General features: G+C 44.8%; 1 protein-coding gene and 1 pseudogene across 2 annotated transcripts in view; one reads left to right on the top strand and one right to left on the bottom strand.

Moving 5' to 3' along the window:
* The window catches only part of LOC308257231 (uncharacterized protein), a gene marked incomplete at its 5' end in the record, with an annotated part of 112,262 nt that extends 105,276 nt beyond the window's left edge, over nucleotides 1–6,986 (top strand). Inside the window, one exon of the mRNA XM_080686467.1 lies at nucleotides 6,950–6,986. The remainder of the gene's footprint in view (nucleotides 1–6,949) is intronic.
* A 4,584-nt stretch (nucleotides 6,987–11,570) lies between these two features.
* On the bottom strand, nucleotides 11,571–12,530 carry LOC308256514 (glyceraldehyde-3-phosphate dehydrogenase-like; annotated as a pseudogene). Its single transcript has one exon. The product of its transcript is annotated as a glyceraldehyde-3-phosphate dehydrogenase-like (transcript).
* Between the last annotated feature and the right edge of the window lie 5,882 nt (nucleotides 12,531–18,412).

The raw sequence follows: 18,412 nt of genomic DNA, 5'->3' as shown, positions 1-18,412 counted from the left end.
AGATACCAACCCTGTGCATTACTATTTCATATGCAATAATTAAAATTCTTAAATGTCATACTCACCTCTATAATATGTTTTATTTAAAAGACTTTACCCTCACTTTGAGTCTAAATTTAATAGCTCCTTGTAACTAAACAGTCTAAACTGGGTCCCCCCACGACACCCCAATCCGCAGATGAAAGAAGGAAACTACTTTGTCTACTTCTATTTCCATGCTAACAGAGGAGACCCAAGCATGGAAGATTTAAGTTTTGCCATTTGTAATGAACTGTGGGCAGGATTCCACTGGAAGCTTCCTCCTCACCTTTACCCTTAATGCAGAGAAGGTTTAACGTGGGCTTTAGTATTTATATGGACAGCTCTCCGCAAAACACCTTCCAGGGAGCACTCACTCCAGGGAAAGCCTCTGGGGGCCTATTCCCCAGGCAGCTCCACGCTTTTCGGGAGCTTTTCTTGGGCTCAGACACCCAGTCACTGGCCCTCTGAAACTCTCCCTTCCAACGCAGACACTGAAGGACCGCCTCCAGCTTCTTCAGGCCTTACCGTTGCTCGTATTCTTCTGTCCTTAGATTAATCTTCTCTTCCTCAGGCTCCCCACCTGGTCTGGTCTGGATGCTTGTGTTGGAGCAGCACCCCGTACTTTCCTCCCAGTGAGCCTTCTTCCCACTGTTGGATTCACAGGCTGGTGTTAATATTTTGCTCTGACATTTGTAAGGTTCACTGTAATTCCATTACCTTCTCCCCCTCATATCCTTTCCCTTAAACAGACCATCTCTATGATCTGCTTATAACTAGTAATGACCTCACCTGAAGTATAATTAGGTTTAAAGAAATGTCCTCTCCTGATACTTAGCTTCCGAAGAGAAACTGACTCCATCTTTTAATTTAATTTAAATTTTAAATGAACATATAGTGAAATTGGCTTTTTTTGGGGGAAGTGTGCAGTGCTAGGAGTTTTAACACGTGTAAATTTGTGCAACACCATCACAATCAGCATACAGAACAGTTCCATCAGCCTAATACTCCCTGTGATATTTTTGTGTTATATCCTCCCATCCCTGCTGTCCAGCAACCAGTGATCTGCCCTCGGTCCCTATAGTTCTGAGTTTTTCACAATATCATATAAATGGAAGCATACAGAATGGAGGTTTAATTTATGATAAGTTCAGTTATTTAATGTCTTAAATGAATTGTGTGTTCAGTGTCATATTTTAAGACTCTTTGCCTAACCTGAGGTCTCAAAGATTTCCCCTAGGTTTTATTCTAAATGTTTTATATTTTTCTGTTTTACATTTAAATCTATGATCCATTTTGTTTTAATTTTTGTATAAAGTATAAGATTTAGTCTGGGGTTAATTTTCTGCATATGAATGTGTTCAACCACCATTTGTTGAAAACAATTTTCTTTCTCCTTTGAATCTCTTTGTATATTTTTCCAAAATCAATTTATTCCATTGATTATGGTTGCTTCCCTTATCTGATAATGCACTGTCTCAATTACCATGTTTATTAGTAATATAAAAATCAGTAGTGTGACTTCTTCAACTTTGTTCTTTCTCAAAATTATTTTGGCTATTGAACTTCTTTTGCCTCTTCATATAAATTATGGGACCAGCTTGTATTTATCTACAAAACATTCCTCTGAGATTTTTACTGGAATTGTGTTAGATCTATAGATCAGTTTGGGGAGAACTGTCACTTTAAGCACATTGAGTCTTCTAATTTGTGAACAGGTATGTGTCTCCATTTATTTAGGTCTTATTTCATTAGCATTTTGTAGTTTTCAGCACATAGAGCCTGCACATTCTTATTAAATTTACACCTGAGTACTTAATTTTTTGGAAGGCATTCTAAGTGGTATTGTTTTTAAAAATTTGGTTTTTAATAGTTCATTTATAATATTTTAGAAATGTAATTTTTTTCTGAGTGTGTTGACAATGTATTCTGCAAACTGGACACCCTGAGAAATAGCTGAATTAAGACATCTTGTCACAAAGACCACCTGTTGGCAAGGGCACTGGTTTCTGGAGGTTGTAGGATGAACCAATGTGTGAGGTGGAAGAGGGGAGGTGTCTGGGAACAGTGTAGTGGGGAGGCCTTGCAGGGCCCTCTGAGGAACTCATGTATGTGCCCTGTACAAGAGCCAGCTTCAAGTAAAGTCCCCACTAACCAGAGATGCACTGAGACAACTATTACTATGAAGTTCTTTCCAACCCTGAACTTCTCATCAGTGTTTTTTATGCTTTTAAATAGATTATTATCTAATAACTATTGGAATGAGTACAGCATTCAATTCTTGAATGGATACTGAGGCTCTCTGAGGTTTATCCTATCTAATAAAAGAGTAATATGCAAATTAACCACCACTCCGCTACACCCAAAAGCCACGCCCACCAGCCACTCAGGAGCTAGTATGCAAATTAACCCAACCAAAATGGCTGCGGCCACGGAGCGAGCAGGAGGTTTGGGTTTCCCCGGCAATGGAGGAAGCCAAGCTTTCCGCACACCCTGGCGGGCCCAGGCCTCCACTCAAGGCTACAAAGTTTCAATTACAGAAGATAAATAAATCCCAACAAAAATGGCTGTGGCCACGGAGCGAGCAGGAGGCTTGGCTCCACTTAAGGCTACAAAGTTTCAATTATAGAAGATAAATAAATCCCAGATACCAGGGCCTCCACTTGGGTCACCGGGGGGCATGGCCAACCTGCAAACCACCACAGGCCCCTCGCCCAGGCTGCCCCACACCCCAAGAGAACCCTCACCCTGACCCGGGACACCATTCAGGGCAAACCAGCTGGCCCCCACCTGTGCACCAGGCCTCTATCCTATCAAATAAAAGAGTAATGTGCAAATTGACCATCACTCCAACACACAAGATGGCTGCCCCCATGTGGACACAAGATGGCCAGCAGGGGAGGGCAGTTAGGAGGGACAAGGCCTGCAAGGGAGGGCAGTTGTGGGCAATCAGGCCAGCAAGGGAGGGCAGTTAGGGGTGACCAGGCTGGCAGAGGAGGGAAGTTGGGGGCAACCAGGCCTGCAGGGAAGGGCAGTTGGGGGGGACCCAGGCCTGCAGGGGAGAGCAGTTGGGGGGTACCAGGCCTACAGGGGAGGGCAGTTAGGGGTGACCAGGCCTGCAGGGGAGGGCAGTTAGGGGTGACCAGGCCTGCAGGGCAGGGCAGTTAGGGGCAAACAGGCTTGCAGGGGAGCAGTTAGGCATCAATCAGGCTGGCAGGGGAGTGGTTAGGGGGTGATCAGGCTGGCAGGCAGAAGCAGTTAGGGGCAATAAGGAAGGCAGGCAGGCAAGCAGTTGGGAGCCAGCAGTCCTGGATTGTGAGAGGGATGTTTGACTGCCCATTTAGGCCCGATCCTACTGGGATTGGGCCTAAACGGGCAGTCAGACATCCCTCAAGGGGTCCCAGATTGGAGAGTGTGCAGGCTGGGCTGAGGGACACCCCCCACCCCTGTGCATGAATTTTGTGCACCGGGCCTCTAGTCTTACATATTACCGAAAACAAAATCTAAGAGGCCAGAAACACTCATTCAAGGAAATGTTTTAAAGTAATTGGCCCATCCTTTATAATAAAGGCCTAATATGCTAAGTGTCCAGTCGTCCAGTTGGCCGTTCAACCAATCAAAGCGTAATATGCTAATGATATGCTAAGGCTGCTCAACCACTCGCTATTACATGCACTGACCACCAGGGGCAGGTGCTCCAACCCATAGGTTAGCTTGCTGCTGGGATTCGGCTGATCAGGACTGAGCAAGATGGGCCGGACACGCCCTGGAGCCCTCCCCCGTCCCTCCCCGGCACTGATCGTGCACCGGTGGGGTCCCTCAGCCTGGCTTGTGCCGTATCACAATCTGGGACCTCTCGGGGGATGTCGGAGAGCCGGTTTCAGCCTGATCCCGGAGGCCAGGCCAAGGGACCCCACTGGTGCACGGATTCGTGCACTGGGCCTCTAGTTTATGATAATTCAGATAATGAACTTTATCAGTTTCAATATAGTTAGTAATTATCATTGCAACGGAGAGGTGAGTATGAATTAATCTGGTGAGTGCCCCAGTGATTCTTACATCAGGTAATTTGGGAATCAGTGTCCTAAAAACTACCAAGTCTGACTTTATTATCTCAGCCTCTGCTGGGGAGGGGGCCAACTGAGGGGCTGATCTTGAAGGGCAGATGGGGAGGTGAGGAGAAAGGGGGTGCAGCAGAACAGTGTATTCACTTTGGGTGCATTTTAGAATTGCCTGAGGAGAGCTTTTACAATCCTTGGAGGTAGGACCGAGGCCAAAGTCACTTCTGACGCTCTCTAGGTGACCCCAGGGTACAGCCAGGCATGAGAACTGCTGCACTAGAGGGAGGTGACTGAGCCAGGCAGGAACTGACATGTTCAGGAAAGGGTTGTTACATAGAATGAGGAAGTAGGTAACTGATATTACAGGTAACTTCTTCATGCATCTGCTGGCCTCTCTTTAATACTGGTTTTCTATAGACGTGTTTTGAAAATAATTTGTACTTTAAGGTAAATCTCCCTTTTTTTGTCTTATTTTTCTTTTGTGATTGAGGAAATTCTTATTCACCCCTTCCCAGACAGTGATGGGAGAATGCAGTGTTTACTAATGGAATTAAATAAGGGAAAGGCTTTGGGAAACAGTGGCGAGAGGGCTTGCTGGCTGTGAGTGATCTCTTCGGCCAGTGAAGCCTTACTGCCTGGTGACCAGCTGGCTTTCTGGAGCCGTCAAAGGAGGCAGGGCTCGGAGCTTCTAGGAAGGTGCAGATACCGACACAAGTGATTTCTATTTCACTTCCCCAAACCAACTTACCATGAAGCAGAGAGGACCCCTTTGACGTATCGTCACTTCTGATTGCTATGCTGAATTTCATCCAAAGACAAGGAGCACACCCTAGTGAGATTTATACTTTTTTCCTTAGTAATTTACTGCTTCCTGCTCCTGAAGGTCTAGTAAACCAAATAACAATGGGCTGGGGAGAGAAGGAATTGTTCTCATCTTTAAAATAAGGAACAACATGCTTTGGCATAGAGCAGCCCTCGCTCCCTACTGTAAACACCAGCAATCCTGCACAGACAGCTGCTTGCTGCCGCGCCCCCCACCCAGGGAAACATGTGCTCAGCTCAGACATACACACTGGGTCCAGGCCACAACAATGGAGAATAGGAGCTGAGCTCCTTTCCCAGGTTTTATCTTTAGCAGGCATCAATGTCGACTGTAGTAAGTCAGCTACTAAGTTCTCCCAGAAAGAGTCTGGCTTCCTCTGTTTGTATGGAATTTCCTCCAAGTGTGTGGCCGGAGAGACCCAAGTTCACAAAGAACCACAGTGTGAGATGGATTAATGTCACCTGTCTTTCCTTGTCTGCTCTGCTCCTGGGGAATAACGCACTTGAAGCAACACTAAACAATGCCTAACGACTCAGAGAGGTAGTTTTTAATTCCCAAGGATCTTTTTCATTAAAAAGGACCCAGGTATTAAACAAAACGACAGGAAAAAGTACGAGCTTTACTGATGCCTTCACAGCAAAGTTAAATACTCTAGCGTGAAATGCACGTTGGGAATGCTTATGAACCTGATTTTAAGATACGTGAGTGTCATTATTGTTTGTGGAGGCTTTGGATGATTGACAAAAATGAGAAAGCAGCTTGTGTCTCATAAACTTTTTATTTTAGTATCTTGAAAACGTGATAAGTAGATATTAGCAGGAATAGGTTATTGAATCACAGATTCACAAATGTGAGAGCCAGAAGATACTTTAAAGAGCATCTGGTCCACTGGTTCTAAACCCCAGGGAGCCCCAGAATCCTCAGGGGGCTGGTTAAAGCACAGATTGATGGGCTTCTGTCACAGTTTCTGATTCAGTAGATCTTGAGTGAGGCCATTGTTTTAATAACTGTCCCTTCTCCAGGCATCAACTCTCTGGTGAATTATGTTAGTCGGCATACAAAGGTTCTATGATGGTGTCAGTCTTAAAAAGACAGTTCCCTGGGCAAACATCCTATTCCAGCCCTGCCCTACAGAAAATCTCCCGAGAGGTTGCCTGTAGCCATTGTTCCATTTCCCCACCTCCTGTCCTTTCTTGAACTTGCTCTAATCAGGCTCTCATGGGATCACTGTCCTGAAACAGCTCTTGTCAAGGCACCAGCAACCTTCTTATTGCCAAATACAATGGTCAGTTTCTAACCATTGCCTCACTTGTCTAACCAGCAGCATAGTTGGTGGCTCTTTCCTGAAAACCCCTCCAGGGCTTTGGGACACCTCTCAGGTCTCCTTCCAGCTCAGTAGCTACTCCCTCTCAGCCTTCTCTGTTGATTATTTCTCCTTTTCCTACAACCACTGGAGTTCCTGAAAGCTCAGTCCTTAGTCCTTTTCTTTATCTGCATGGGTTTCCATATTGTCTATCCAGTAATAATTCTCAAATTATCTCCAATCTGGACCTTGTCTCCTGAACTGCAAATCCACATACAGGCAGCTCTCACTTTGTACCCTAGTGTGGCACCGCAAACATGAGCGTGCAGCTGAAACTATGTGAAGTGTTTGTGATGATCAATGTGAAAAATAGGATTGTTCTGGAACTTCAAAATTTCGTCCAAAATTAAAAACTTTTCCTGTCAGTTATAACTGTGTGGTAAAATGAAAGAATAAGAACTGACACTTAAAAACAAATATTTATATCATTTACACTAGTTTAAAACATTAGGAACATTGAGAATTAGTGTTTTCTGACTTTGTAAAACACTTACCAAGGGTAGCTTGAACTGTGCTTGCCTTCTTGTTGGATAACGTGGTGTGGAGGAGCATCTTTTCCATGCCTGGGCGAATGGTCGTTGTCCTTTCTAAGCTTGGGTTAGCTTCCAACATTTTAGCCTTTGTGCTTTCATTGTTGTGAAATATGCCCAGGCATATTTTCTCTAATGTGAAGTCTTCTGCCAGGAGCACCTCCTCTGGGACGTCTTTGTTTTTCTCTCGCAACCGCTTCCCTCCTTTGCCTTCACCTGTGGCTGCACATGTAAAATCTCGTGAGCGACAGCAGGGACAACATTCCCAGGTAAGCTACTCCTTTTTTGTTTGATTAAAATTTCACATTCAGCATTACCACTTTTTTCTTTGCTACACTTTCATCTTTATTGGGCAATTTCTGTTTTTTTGAGAACCCGTTCTGGTGGAATTCAGCGGGTTTATCACTGGGATACAAGGAGGCAACATAGTGATGCATTTTGCTGTCTGTGGGAATGGAATGAGAGATTAACCAAGACAGTAGCCAATCACAGGCAGGCTCTGATGTGTGATAGATCCTCCCTTCCCCCAACTGGTGGGTGGAGTATGACGTAACCTGTGTCTGCGCTGGGACATCCCCGAGACATTCAACCACCAATCAGCACGTGACAAGTGCCCTGGGCTCCACCCTTTCCCATTCCGCCCTGGGCCCAACCCCTTCCTGTTCCTCCCCTCAAAAGGCATGTTCACTGCTGCACGTGTTGCTGCTCTCCCAGTCTGCAAATCAGCCTGGCTGGGTCCCTCCTTCTCCTCCTCCCCCTCCTCTAATCTTGGTCTTTCTACCCTCCTCCGTAATGAATCTCGCTCGTTAGTGCAGAATAAACTTCCTCTTTAACATCCCTTGGTCTCCGACTCCTGTTTCCTGTGCCTCGAACCTTACAGCTGGTGCCGAAACCTGGGAGGGTGCAGGCATCCCATTTGACCGTTCATGGTCCAGGGTGCCCCCCTCTTCTCTTCTCGTGGCTCAGAACCCTCAGCCTCCTCCCCCTGGCTTGGCAGCGTCAGTGGTAAGTCCCAGCCCATGCTAATTCCTGGCGGTTGTTTCTCCGGCGTCTCTGTCCGTAAACCGCGGCCTGCGTCAGAGATTGCCTTCTGGGCATAGCCCCCCGGGCCCCTCCAGGAGGGGTTCTGAACCTGGGGAGGCAGTGAAGATGTTCCTGTCCCCACTCCAGTTCTCCAGCCTTTTGGCCTCCGTAGCCTTGGCTCAAAGACTGGGACGCTGGTCCTTAGCCTTCGCTACCCGACCCCAGGGTTTGGTATGGGTAATCAAAAATCCAAACCGGATCCTAGGATCCTAGCACACCTCTAGGGTGTCTCCTCACCAATCTGGCTATGAATTGGAATGGGTCCAGATGACCCGGAAACAGGACTTAACATCCTCACTGACCTTAGTAATTTCTGCCGAAGAGCCGGGAAGTGGCCCGAGGTCCCATATGTCCAGGCTTTTTTTTTTTTATCTGTGCTCCCGTCCCTCCCTCTGCTCCTTCTGTGCCACAGCCCAGGTTCTCGTAGCTCGTGAGAGACCCCCTCAAACCGGTCCTCAGCCCCCTCTCTCTGTCTTCTGACTCTTTTGACTCAGCTGATCTTTCATTTCCACCCCTCCTGCTCCTGCCACCCTGCCTTCTACTTTCTCTCTTCCTCCTCTTCCTTCTTCGCCGCGGCTGCCCCTTTCCCGGCCAGTGGCCGCCACTGCAGGAGCCACCATCACCGCCTTGGGCTGCGAGCCAACCAGAGGCTGCCGCGCAGCACGAGAGCCGCCCGTCTGCCGTCCCGCCAGCCGCTCCAAACAGCTAAAAATTCACAGCTCCTGGCCGGACCTCCTGCCCATGGCCCTGACTGGAATCCGGGCTACACCAAGGAACCCCACCATCTTAAGCCCTTTTGAACTCCTATATGGGAGACCCTTCCCTACTGACCCTCCTCTCCTGGCTACTTATCTTCCATACCTGCCCTTACTTAGGCAACTGCTCTGGGAACACGCTGACAGGTTTCTGCCCAGGCCAGAACCAGTCGACCAAGACTCCCGAGGACCAGCCCTCCAGCTGGGGGACTCAGTCCTCCTCAAGAACCTTGTCCCCAGGTTGTATTTCAGCTCCAAGCCCAGAAAAGCAGCAAAACCAGACAAGTGACGCTGTGGTAGCCTCAGGACCAGCTTTTACCTCCCAAGTGACTCAACAGGATCGCTGCACCCCTTGTCCAGCACAGAAAACACTTCCTGTTTTTCGCTCACTTACCCCATGGCTCCTCCCATCATTAGGCCCACTGGTATCTATTCCTTTAATTTTGCTCTTTGGCCCCTGTCTCATGTGCTGTTTCACTAGTTTTTTGCAGAACAGAATGCAGGCGTTCACCAACAAGAAGGTGGGAGAGATCTATCTGGCCTTGAATTCAGAACCTAGCACCAGAATCCTTGAGACCCCGGGTAGACGCCCCTAACGACGCCCCCTCTCAGCAGGAAGTAGCTATGGAAAATGGACCTTCACCCCTTGACCTTGCCTGGACTCTCAATTTTTTTAATATCATCAAAAGCCTGGAATAATAGATCCTCCCTTCCCCCAACTGGTGGGTGGAGTATGACGTAACCTGCGTCTGTGCTGGGACATTCCTGAGACATTCAACCACCAATCAGCGCATGCAGAGTGCCCTGGGCCCCACCCCTTCCTGTTCCACCCTGGGCCCAACCCCTTCCTGTTTCTCCCCTCAAAAGGCATGTTCACCACTGCACGTGTTGCTGCTCTCCCAGTCTGCGAGTCAGCCTGGCTGGGTCCCTCCTTCTCCTCCTCCCTCTCCACTAATCCTGGTCTTTCTACCCTCCTCCATAATGAATCTCACTCGTTAGTGCAGAATAAACTTCCTCTTTAACATCCCTTGGTCTCCGACTCCCGTTTCCTGCTCCTTGAACCTTACAATGTGATTGGTCACTGATCATAAAATGCATCTATCATTTGTGGGCTGAAGAAGCAGTGAAGTTGTACTGTCTGCAGTAACTCACAGTTCATATACTGTGGTCACTGGAATTTGTTAGAGGACTAGTGTTATTAAATGAAGCCACAGTAAACTCACATTTGTGCGTAATTTCAGAATTGTGCAGAAAAGAGAGAGGACAATGTTCACCTGCCTACTTGACAACTTCATTTGTTTAATGACTGTCTCCTACTTCACATGTCCTAAACTGAGCTTTTGATTTTCTCCATCTCCAAGCCTGCAATCCTCCTTACCTTGTTAAATGATAACTTGCTTTTTTTAGTTGTTCAGGTAAAAAATGTTGGAGTCATTTTTGACTACTTATTTTCTCTTATACTGCACATCCAATCCATCATCTGACCCTTTCAACTCTATGTTCAGAATATTATTAGAATCCTACCATTTATCAGGGCCCACTGCCTCCATCCTTCTGGGCCATCACCATCTCTCGCTCAGCGTCCTAACTGGCCTCCTCACTTCTACCCCAGCACCACCACACCTATTCTTCACAGAAATCAGAATGATCTTTTAACAATGCAAATTGATCATGTGACTTCCTGCTAAAAATCCTTCATTGGTTTCCTATTTCAATCAGAGTAAAAGCCAATCATTCTATAATGATCTCTAAGGCCCTATGTCATCCCCCCAAGGCGACTTCTCTGACCCATCTGCTTTCACATCAGCCCTTTACCCACTCTGCTCTGGCTGTACTGGCATCCTCATTCTTCCCTGGACAGCCAAGCATACTTTGCCTCAGGGTCTTGGCACTTGTTTGAACACATCCATCTGGTATGTTTCTTCCTCATATATCCACATGGCTCATTCCTCTCGTTTCCTTCTTGCCTCTGTGCCAGCATCACATTTTATAGCACATGCTATACAAAAAAAATAATACCCATCCTCAAACTCCTTACCTGGAAATCCCTTATTCCCTAATACTGTTCCCTCCCAAAATCTCTGTTATGATCCAACATATCACATATTTATTTGTATTTCCCCCCCTGCAACTGGATTGCAGATTTCACAAGAGCAGCTGTTTGGTATGTTTGTTTAAAACTTTATCCCCAGAGCTTAGAACAGTACCTGGATCATAGTAGGTCCTCAACAAATGAATGGCTGGATGATGACTATTGCTGGTTTGTGGCAATTCTGAAGAACCACATCTCCAAGAACGGCTTCTTAGTGATGCGCAGGGCAATGGCCTTAGCACTTTGCCTTGTTCTGACTAGAGATGCAGAACAGTCCTAGATATGTAAAAATGTATGAAAACTTTCTTATGGAAGTTAGTTCTTACCTACAGAGCATGTACATCTTATCTGGGAAATTTTGTTGGTCTTTGGCCTTCAAATGTATCTTATTAAACAGATAAAAAATTGTGGGTCCTTTTGGTATAAATAAGTTGAAGCAAAAATAGTCTTTATGATTTGGCTATTTTTGTTAGTGTATTTTTTAAATGATAAGGGAAAATGGAACAATGCTAAAACCCTGGAGTTGATCACATGTGTAAGAACCATTGTGCAAAGGACTGAAGAAAAAAGAATCACGTAAAAACCTGGAAATATGGTGCTGGGATAGACTGCTCTTCCTTTGGAGGTTTTTTTCTTTCTTTCTTTTTTTGGCTGGGTACAGTGAACGTTATTGATGGTGCACGACAAAGTAGGGCTCCCTATGCCCCTCCCCTTCTTCAGGGGGTCTGGGATGGAAACAGTGGTCAGAAGATTCTCAGTGTGTTGGGGGATTGATCTGAGGCAAGGACTTCCCAGCAGCGGAGGGCCTCTCTTCCTTTTGCTGGGGCTGGTGGTCCAGGGGACTCTTACTCTTTGGAGGCCATGTGGACCATAAGGTCCACCACCCTGTTGCTGTAGCCAAATTCATTGAGGGCAATGCCAGCCCCAGCATCAAAGGTGGAGTGGTTATCACTATTAAAGTCGCAAGAGACAACCTGGTCCTCAGTATAGCCTAGGATGCCCTTGAGGGGTCCTCTGATGACTGCTTCACTACCTTATTGATATTATCATATTTGGCAGCTTTCTCCAGGCGGCAGGTCAGATCCACAACTGACATATTGGGGGTGGGGACGCGGAAGGCCATGCTAGTGAGCTTCCCATTCAGCTCAGGGATGACCTTGCCTACAGCCTTGGCAGCACCAGTAGAAGCAGAGATGATGTTCTGGGCAGTCCTTCTGCCATCATGCCACAGCTTCCCAGAGGGCCTCCACAGTGTTCTGGGTGTCAGTGACGGCATGGACTGTGGTCATGAGTCCCTCCACAATGCCAAAGTTGTCATGGATGACCTTGGCCAGGGGGGCCAAGCAGTGGGTGGTGCAGGAGGCATTGCTGACAATCTTGAGGGAGTTGTCATACTTGTCATGGTTCACAACCATCACAAACATGAGGGCATCTGCAGAAGGGGCAGAGATGATGACCCTCTTGGCTCCGCCCTTCAAGTGAGCCCCAGCCTTCTCCATGGTAGTGAAGACACCGGTGGACTCCTCAACATACTCAGCACCAGCACCACCCTATTTGATGTTGGCGGGATCTCGCTACTGGAAGATGGAGATGGACTTTCCATTGATGACAAGCTTCCCGTTCTCAGCCTTGACTGTGCCTTTGAACTTGCCATGAGTAGAATCATACTGGAACATGTAGACCATGTAGTTGAGGTCAATGAAGGGGTCATTGATGGTGACAATATCCACTTTGCCAGAGTTAAAAGCAGCCCTGGTGACCAGGCGCCCAATGTGGCCAAATCTGTTCACTCCAACCTTCACCATCGTGTCTCAGAGTTGTGGCTGGCACAGTGCAGGAAGAGAGGCTGTCTGATGAACAGAAGGAGCAGAGAGCCCCTTTGGAGGTTTGATTATACACCTCTTCTGCAGGAATCCTCTTGAACCTTCTTTTTTCCTCAGCCATCACTAGGGTCACCAGCTGCATGCAGGTGTAACTTGACAACACCTTAGCCTACCTATTTCTCACTTTCCTGCACTGAGTGGGATGCCTGCAGAAACCCACTTGGGCATTCTGGAGCATATTCAAACCTGCAGATGTGAGGGCAACCCTTGATTAGTGGGGGGTAGGTATTGGTAGAGAAATATTTTTCTCTTTCATGTCTTGGATGAACAATTCTGAAATGCTTCCTTTATGATTCTTTTAGAGGGTCCCAGCGGGATCAAACCTCAGTTGCTCACAGTGGTGAGGAGCTTGATTGCTAGGCTTCCCTTTTTCCCTCTTGTACTCTTCCCAATCTCCCACTCTGGGTCCTTGGGGTCACACCTCAAAATAAAGTACCTATACACTAGACCTTGTCTCAGGCTATGCTTTTTTTTTTGAGGGGGGAGGGGACTAGACTAAGACATAGGTCAAACAGACGGCCTTTTTTGAACACTTTTGATCTAATTGCTGAGGGAAGCACAGCTTTCTATAAACACACTTTCCTCTGAGATGCTCCCTGTTCACTCACAGACCCCCAGCAGCTCTCTAGGCCTACATGATACTGCTCCTCATTGATGATGCAGACCCTTACTGTAGAAATTGAAGCGAGGTGTGTTACTCTCTGACCTTACCTACTTGAACAACTCTAAACTGGTCCTCTTATTTTTCCCAATATGCCACCAAGTGTGTGTGTGTGTGTGTGTGTGTGTGTGTGTTTTCTTCCAAGGATTAACTCAACTCTTATATTTTTCTAGAACCTTCCCAAACCACTTAGCTTGCAACAATTCTGCCCTCTGTGCACCCTTGCTGCAGTTTTTGTTTGGACCACCCGTTTGGTACTCACAGCATGGTGCCTTAAATTATTATTTATCTCTTTATTTATATGTTCTGGCTCAACTTGATTATAATAATCTGTGGGAATAGATTGTATCTTACAATCCAATATCTCCAGCGGGACCTCACACAATGCCCTGAAAAATAAATGCTACTAATGCTGAGACTGACTTTGTGGTGACATGATCTGAATCAATGTTTATCAAAGTGTATTTATAGGGTATTAATAAGCATTATAAGAACAAAAGTGTTCTGTGTTTAATCAACTTTGGAAACCCTGGAGGACTTCTCTGAGTCTTTAAATTAGCCAACCTTCATTGCAAATCCCTAAGAGAAAAACAATATATGATTTCCCCATGCTTAAACTATTTTTAAATACATGGGTTGTCTAAACTACATAAAAATCCCACTGTCTAGGGCAGAGTAGAAGTGGGTTCAAGTTACAGATGGAGATACTACATGGTATGAGAGACACTTATACATGAGAGTTAAAATATTCACCACCTGAAAATCATTCATGAACATGTGTCAAACTTTGTCGAAACTTTGTCGGCTGTGCCAATTGAATCTATAAGAGCTGATGGAATATATAGAGAAGGCAATATAGATAAAAACCTAAATATAAGGTCCGAGACAATGTATAGAAGAAAACATAGGTACTAAATTTATGGACATTGGTCTTAGAGAGCATTTTATGAATTTGACCCCAAAGGCAAGGGAAGTAAAGGCAAAAACAAATGAATGGAACTATATTAAGCTAAAAAAAGTTCTTCACAGCAAAAGAAACTGACAACAAAACAAAAAGGCAACCAACCGAATGAGAGATATTTGCAAACAATAACTCTGACAAATTGTTAATATCCAAATGATATAAGGAACTCATAAAACTCAACAGCAAACAGACACCTCTCCCAAAAAGACAAATGGCCAATCAAAAGTACAATGGGATACTAACTCACACCTGTTAGAATGGTTAATGTCAAGTAATAAATACCCTTGGAGAGGCTGTGGAGAAAAGGGAGCCCTCATTCACTTCTGGTGGGAATGTAGATTGGGACAGCCACTATGGGAAGCAGTCTGACATTTCCTCAAAAATTAAGAATAGAACCCAGCAATCCCTCTTCTGGTATCAACCCCAAAATCTTGAAAACACCTATTTGCAAAGATATATGCATCCCTATGTTCATTGCAGCTTGTTCACGGTGGCCAAGATATGGAGACAACCAAAGTGTACTTTGATAGAGGATTAGATAAAGAAGTCATACATATATACAGTGGAATACTACTCAGCCATAATAAAAGACGAAATACGGACATTTGTGACAACATGGATGGACCTTGAGAATATTATGTTAAGAGAAATAAGTCAGTCAGAAAAAGCTAAGAACCATATGATTTTACTCATATGTGGGATATAAAACTGAAACTCAGACACAGATAACAGTGTGGTGGTTACCAGAGGGAAGGAGATGGGACTGGTGGGGGTGCAGGGGGCCTAATATATGGTGACAGAAGATGGTTTTACTTTGGGTGTTGGGCACACAATGCAATATACAGACCTTGTATCATAGAGCTGTACCATTGAAACCTATATGATCCTATTAACCAATGTCACCCCAATCTATATATATAAAAGCCTAAGCAACCGTTTGACTGTTCCACCATGTGACAGTAGCTATGATGCGCACTGACCACCAGAGAGCAGATGCTCCAACCTGTAGGTTAGCTTGCTGCTGGGGTCTGGCCAATTGGGACTGGGTGAGATGGGCCGGACGCGCCCTGGAGCCCTCCCGCAGTCCCTCCCCAGCCTTGATAGTGCACCAGTGGGGACCCGGATTGTGAGAGGGCACAGGCCAGGCCGAGGGACCCCACTGGTGCATGAATCCATGCACTGGGCCTCTAGTAAATTTAATAAAAAAGCAAAAACATAACAAACAAACAAAATCTCACCTGCTCTCTAATGATAAAAACTGATAGGTTAGCAAACCTCCTGGGTATTTTATATCATTTCTTAGGCTCAAATGGCTTAAAATGTCTCTGTAGGCTTATAAAATTTTCAAACTTCTCATAGTGAACTTCACCCTTAATAAATACAAGGAGAGAAAAATAGCATTTTATTTTTTTTTTAAATGGAGGAATTAAGGTAGAGAAGGATATCTAGTCTGTGGCAGAAGGATTTGAAAAAACTCCAACTCCAACTCCCTTCCTCTGCTGAAAATGCACCAAGGTCTAGGCCACAGTCATGCCCAATTTTTTCTTCAGGACTTTATACCATTTTTTTGACCCTTTGAAACCTCAAGCCTCTTATTCTGTGTGCCTCTATTCTTGTAGACTAGCATTTTTTAGAATATGTTCCTTGGATTCTGTGAAGGTGATCCCTATTCATAATAAAGTTTGGGAGCCACTGCCTTGGTTTATCTGGTCCTTCAGTCTTCATTTCTTTCCCACCAGGCCTGGATTTTATGGATAGTCATAGTAATGTCCTTAATTCTTGCCCGTTCATCCCTGTACCCAATCAATCTTCCACTCTACATGTGCATGCCTCTCCCAGTGTTTGTGTTTTGCTGTCTATCTTAGAACTACTATATAGAGAAAGCTATGTGACCAATCAGATTGGCATTAATACAAACTCCAGCCAGGCCTTCCATGTAGCTCAGAAACCTTCTTAATTGTCCTTGGTCAGCTTGTTTTCTTTTCCCCCACAGCAGCTATTTTAAAATGTACTACTTTCTTTAGGAATTCTATTCCTTTCATTCTTCTCATTCTCAGCCAGCAATGTGTTCATAGTCTTTCCCCTTTCAAAGAGAAAATAGAGATCATCATCAGAAAGGCATTCTCTTCCTGTCTCCCTTCAACTTGCCTATGGCAGATCCTATCCCTTCTCATAGTCTCATAGGAAGAGGCATCTCCCTTATTTTAAGGTAAAATCCCCCCACCTCCTCTATCTTGGGTCTCATTCCTCCTCGTTTCTATCTTCCATTTCTCTCTTCTACTGGTTCTTTCTCCTCTAGATTTAAAAATGTCCACAAACTAAGAAAAAACTCACTTTCACTATCTCAATCTTTCCTGTCACTACTTTCTTCTACTTTAATTCCCCTTGATTCCTTAATTCATCATAATTTGGCTTCTACTTCCAATGCAATTATTTAAAATAAAAAATTTTTATTTATTGATAAGAAGGGGGAGAGAGAGAGAGAGAGAGAGAGAGAGAGAGAGAGAGAGAGAGAGAGAGAGAAGAGAGATATTGTTCCACTTATTTATGCCTTCATTCATTGCTTCTGTATGACCTGACTGGAAACTGAACCCACAACTTTGGAGTATCAGGATGATGCTCTAACCCAGTGGTCGGCAAACTCATTAGTCAACAGAGCCAAATATCAACAGTACAACGATTGAAATTTCTTTTGAGAGCCGGAAACCGACCTCTGCGCTTGGGTCACGAAGTTTCAATCGCACTATACGTGCGTGCCCGCACGTGGTATTTTGTGGAAGAGCCACACTCAAGGGGCCAAAGAGTCGCATGTGTCTCATGAGCCTCAGTTTGCTGACCACTGCTCTAACCAACTGAAGATCCAGGCCAGGGCTCTAATGCAATTATTTTTAGTTTTATTTGAAAATCTCAAAAAGTTAAAGTCACCTATAATTTCAACACTTAATAAACATAAAATAAGAAATGATTGTTTCCCTCTCCATTCACCCCATTAGTATTATGATAGAATTGTAAAATGAATTAGGAAGACTTCTATCTCCCTCCACCCCCCTGCCACACACACTTTGTAGTAGTGTGTAGGATAACATGAAATAGAATAACTATCATTGAATTTAGAGACAAATAACCTGCAAACTTCCTGAATCTGGTGCCATTTTTGTGATAGAGCCTCAGTGTATATATTTTTTCAAATTCTATAGATGTTGGATTGTTTAAGTATTCTACTTATCATTGAGTCAATTTGGGGAATTTATATTTTGGTAGAACATCATCTGTGTCCTTCAGATTTTAAAGTTTTATTGGCAGAATAAAAGTGGCAGATATTGTTTGTTAGTAATTTGTGATAGTCATAAAAGACATTTTATGAGTAGAAAAAGTTACCATATGGAAACAAGAATAATTAAAAAAAAATTAAATTGGCCTGGTCAGCATGTTTCAGTGGTTGAGCATTGACCTATGAACCAGGAGGTCACGGTGCAATTCCCTGTCAGGGCACATGCCTGGGTTGTGGGCTCGATCCCCAGTAGGGGACGTGTAGGAGGTAGCCAATCAATGATTCTCTCTACCTCTCCTTCCTTTCTGAAATCAATAAAGATATATTTTAAAAAGTTTAAGTTGGATCATGTTGCTCACCTGCTAACTCTTCATTGATTTTTTAAATTACACATAAAATAAAGTACAAACTCGAAACCATGGTCCACATGCCTGTAGAAGGTCTGGCTTCCGCTATCCTCTCCAACCTCATCTTGTGTCACTCTGTCCAATGCTTCAGTCACAAAGGTCATCTCTATGTTCCATCAACACAAGCTTTTAATCCCTGTATGACATTTATATTCACTGTTCTTTCTTCAGATTGTCAGGAATAAATAGCATGCTTTGCTGGAGAATAACAGTGGGGATCATAATTTAGATAGGCCCTTTTGAGGAGGTGATATTTAAATTGTCACCTATAAGTTTAGGCAGAAGCCAACTATGTAAAGGTCAGAAGGAAGAGGGATGCTTTCTAAATTGTGATTTTCTATTGTCAGTCTCAAGGAACGCATGCATACTATTCAATTTTCTTTACAGCAATTATAATAATACTAGAGGCCCGGTGTATGAAATTTGTGCAGTTGGGGGGTGTCCCTCAGCCCAGCCTGCACCCTTTCCAATCTGGGACCCCTCGGGGGATGTCTGACTGCC

The sequence above is a fragment of the Plecotus auritus genome, assembly GCF_963455305.1.
Source record: "Plecotus auritus genome assembly, chromosome: 8".
Classification (NCBI taxonomy): domain Eukaryota; kingdom Metazoa; phylum Chordata; class Mammalia; order Chiroptera; family Vespertilionidae; genus Plecotus; species Plecotus auritus.
Note: the sequence above shows the minus strand (reverse complement) of the source record. Positions and strands in the feature narration are given on the sequence as shown.